At 51.4% G+C, this 4,557-nt stretch overlaps 1 pseudogene; it reads right to left on the reverse strand.

Annotated features, from left to right (window-relative positions):
* Positions 1–2,358: 2,358 nt before the first annotated feature.
* Positions 2,359–4,557, reverse strand: part of LOC125907615 (large subunit ribosomal RNA) — a 6,437-nt pseudogene continuing 4,238 nt past the window's right edge.

Below are 4,557 nucleotides of genomic sequence, written 5' to 3' on the forward strand. Positions count from 1 at the left end.
TTTTGTCCATCCACTCATATAATCACCCGCATTTGTGTTCAACACGGACGGCGCAGCCCGAGCGAACGCGTTAATGTTTATGTTTGTACACACTGCTTGTACGATTCTAGGATTTGGTAATTGCGTCACAGTGCCCGACCGTCGCGGACACCATTCTTGGACAGAAGTCCTAGTACGTAGAGTACTTTCCCTAGGTATGTGCTCGTTCGTGACTATCGTTGCGTGCTTACGGACACGCTTGGGTATGTTTACCATACAAGGTTTACTAGGGAAACCTGGGAAGGACGCTTGCCCTCCCGTCGCGGACACCATTCTTGGAAAGAAGTCCTAGTACGTAGCGTTCCTTATTTTACTTGACCAGTTTGTAATGCATTCGCTTTGTTCCATCGACTTCTGCTACTGCTCACTAAGGGGTGTTCGTTTGCGATGTGTACGATAAGCAACTGTCTATCGTAACCAGCAGTTAATCAACACTTTTTACCCAAGTCATAGCAACATAGAGTACTTTTCCTAATCGGTACACAATTTTGGTGCACCTCTAACCTCGCCGGCACTTTATCGTTACGTTTTGTGCACAACCTAGGGACGTGGTGTAAGTTTCATGATTTTTATGTTTGATTTGGTTTATTATGATTGAAAAATACGCTACGTCCCAGAAATTGGAGCTCGACTACTTCCTCCATGTGGCGAAAAAAGTTACTGGGCAACGCCTAGCTTATGCCCCATTTGTACTTCAATTTTCATTATCAGGTTTGAAAAATACGCTAAGTCCCAGAAATCTGAACTCGAATACTTTTGCCACGTGGCGCCAAAAGCTACTGAGAAACGCCTAGCCTTTTACCCATTTATAATTTAGTTTTCGTTATAAGTTTTGAACAATACGCAAAGTTCCAAGAATCTGAACTCGAGTACTTTTTATATGTGCCGCCAAAAGCTACTGAGCAACGCCTAGGTTGATACATTTTTGGTACATGGAGTGTATGCATGCAGGCGTACTGCCGTGCTAGACCGGAAAATCGATCTTGCTACTAGAACGTAAAGTAATTCCCCTAGATAGGTGCTTTTGCATGCCTCTGATCGACGACCATGCAACGTGCGACACGCGTAGCTAGGCTTCCCCAAACAAATTTCCTAGAATAGCACCAAATTGCACACTTTCAGGGGTATATTTTGGTACCGTGTACCGTGCATGGTACAAGTATCAGTAGCTCGTGCAATTTATTTTGCATCGTGTTGCGGTTGCTGGTGCGTCGGGATAGGAGTGTTTCGAGACTTTCGCCAAGCGTTGGTGCCATTTGGTGGATAATTAATGTTCTAGCCACAATAAACGTGCCACATAATGCCAATAAGGAAAAAGCCGATTTCTAGGAACTTCCAGTCAAAATGTTTGCCATCAGCGCTTTCCTGTCGAGTTCCGGATCTGGGACTTAGCGTTTTTTTTTCACGATCCAATCCAACGACCAGATCGTGAGTAAACAATACATACAACAGTGCATCCCTTTAAAGTAGGAAAAAGCCGAATTCTAGGGAGCTCCAGTCCAAAAGGTTGTCATCAGCGCTCTCCTCTCGAGTTCAAGATTTGGGACTTAGCGTTTTTTTCGCGATCCGGCCAAAAGACCAGATCGTGAAATAAACAATTAATATAACTGTACTAGTACATCCCTTCAACTGAAGCAAGTGCACCATACATGACCCGTACGCCAATCATCCATGCACATGACACGTCAACTAAGTCAACACATGACACAACTTGGACAACTGACGGGTAAGTAGGTCATCTCGTACACGACGACACATCGACCAAACCAGGTCAACACGTCACATGCACAAGACATCCTACTACCAAGGCCGACCACCTCGACACACAACGTGTTAACCGAACATGGTCTACAACACCATCATGTGCAAGGCAACCGGCCCAAACAGATCAACTTATACAACTTGTAACGAGCATGTGTGTAAGCTTACTGGTTTGGTCGGCACGTTTCTCACATCAAGACAATCAAGTCGAGAACGAGGCACGCCGACAAGCTCACTAGTGTTACGTGTTCCGCTCCATACCGTGTCAAGTCACTCGTCTGACACGGAAGTAGCCAGCTCTTGTCCACTAGTGTTAAGGAACGGTCTCCAGACCAAGTCAAGTCACTCGTCTGACAAGGAAAGAGCACGCACCAAGCTTCACCAGAGCACGGTACCACGGTCCCCAGACCAAGATGGTTCGTTATGCCATCGAGGAAGGGGCACGCGATCCCTTGCTACACTCAACTAAGTACACTCTTGCTCTCACAAAAGTATCCCCTGTGTCGACGTGGTCCCCAGACCAAGACGAGCTTGCGCACATCGAGGAAGGGGCACACGGACAAACCACCAAGCATGGGTCGCCTGAGAGGATCGATGCGAACGCATCTCTACAACTCGCAGCTCCCAGCCTGAAGTCCCGTCGTTTGCGGGCGGTTGATAGGTGTCGAAACTAGGTATATCCACGTTGGGCAGAGCTCAAGCCAACGGCGTTCCCAGTTACGGTACTAACACGTGCAGCGAACTCCACTCGTTGCGGCCTAGGTATAGCGGGATGAGACGCCGGGCTGCAGACGCAGACTCCAACGGATCTCAGAGGGTTGTTAGGCCCGCTAGCTTCCGAACACCTAATGGGTTTGAGAAGCGCTATCAGCTCGGATTGGCTACGACCTTAGAGGCGTTCAGGCATAATCCAGCGGACGTAGCGTCATACCAAAGTCCGGTCGGACTAGTATTGAGCCAGTGGTCCGTACCTGTGGTTCCTCTCGTACTGCACAGGAATTCCGTTAAGATAGCGACTATAAGCACACACCAGTAGGGTAAAACTAACCTGTCTCACGACGGTCTAAACCCAGCTCACGTTCCCTTGAAAGGGTGAACAATCCTACGCTTGGTGAATTTTGCTTCACAATGATAGGAAGAGCCGACATCGAAGGATCAAAAAGCCACGTCGCTATGAACGCTTGGCGGCCACAAGCCAGTTATCCCTGTAACGACAGCGGTTGGTACTGCTCCCCAAGCCGGGGAAACCACCGGGTAGCAGCGGGTCATACCGACCTTTGTGCATGCTGGATGCCTTAGGGAAAGTGCTGGAGAAGCTCATTCTAAACAGACTTCACAACCACCTGGAAGATCCTGCTGCGGTGAGGCTGTCAGACAGGCAGCATGGCTTCCGGAGGGGGCGATCTACAATTGGTGCCATTCGAACAGTGATCGAGGCTGGTCAGAGCGCGATGAGATTCCGCCGCACGAACGGGCGGGATAACAGGTTCCTGCTGGTCGTGTCAATGGATGTAAAGAATGCCTTCAATACGGCAAGCTGGCAGGCCATCGCCACTGCACTGCAGATGAAAGGAGTACCTGCTGGTCTGCAAAGAATCGTGAGGAGCTACTTCGAGAACCGAGAGTTGGTCTTCGAGACATCCGACGGCCCAGTAACTCGGTCCATCACGGCTGGTGTTCCACAGGGTTCGATTCTTGGCCCCACCCTGTGGAACACCATGTACGATGGAGTTCTGGACGTCGCCCTTCCGCAGGACTGCGAGATGGTGGCGTATGCTGACGACTTGGTGCTGCTGATTCCGGGCATCGACGTAAATGCAGTGAAGGCTGCAGCCGAGGAGGCGGTCGCCAGTGTCTCTCACTGGATGGCTCAACATCATCTCCAGATTGCGCCGGAAAAGACGGAGTGCGTGCTTATCTCCAGCACGAAGAACCCTACGCAGGTCACCATAAGAGTAGGGGACGTGGAGGTGACATCTTCCCGCACGATGCGTTACCTTGGGGTGACCCTTCACGATCACCTATCGTGGCTGCCCCATGTCCGAGAGGTAACCACTCGGGCAAGGAAGATAGCAGATGCCGTTACCCGCCTCTTGCGCAACCACAGTGGACCAAAGACCAGCAAAGCGCGACTGTTGGCCTCGGTCGCAGAGTCGGTCATCCGATATGCTGCGCCCATCTGGCATGGCGAGGTGACGAAGAGAGAGTGTCGTCGACTTTTGGAGAGGGTTCAGCGAGTCTCAGCACGGAGGGTGGCACGCACCTTCCGTACCGTAAGGTATGAGACCGCCACCCTCCTCGCCGGGCTGACCCCCATCTGTCTCTTGATAGAGGAGGATGCGCGAGTGTTCGAGCGTGTTAATGATCCGGGTCGGTCGATAACGAAGGCAGCCATCCGGTTGGAGGAGAGGCAGCGCACCATCACGATGTGGCAGAGCCAATGGGACGCCGAGGCCGACACCTCCAGATACACCCGGTGGACGCATCGGATAATCCGCGACATCAGCGCTTGGCAAGGCCGGAGACACGGGGAGATGACCTTCCACTTGGCCCAGGTGCTCTCTGGACATGGGTTCTTCAGAGAGTACCTGGCCATCAACGGCTTTACGGAATCCCCTGACTGTCGCAGCTGTGCGGGTGTTCCGGAAAATGCCCATCACGCCATCTTCGAATGCCCCAGGTTTGCTCGAGTGAGGATGGAGTACTTTGGTGAACTGGGGCCGAATCCGGTCACGCCGGACAGTCTTCAGGACTTCC

Source organism: Anopheles coluzzii (assembly GCF_943734685.1).
Source record: "Anopheles coluzzii chromosome X unlocalized genomic scaffold, AcolN3 X_unloc_1, whole genome shotgun sequence".
In the NCBI taxonomy this organism is placed as follows: Eukaryota; Metazoa; Arthropoda; class Insecta; order Diptera; family Culicidae; genus Anopheles; species Anopheles coluzzii.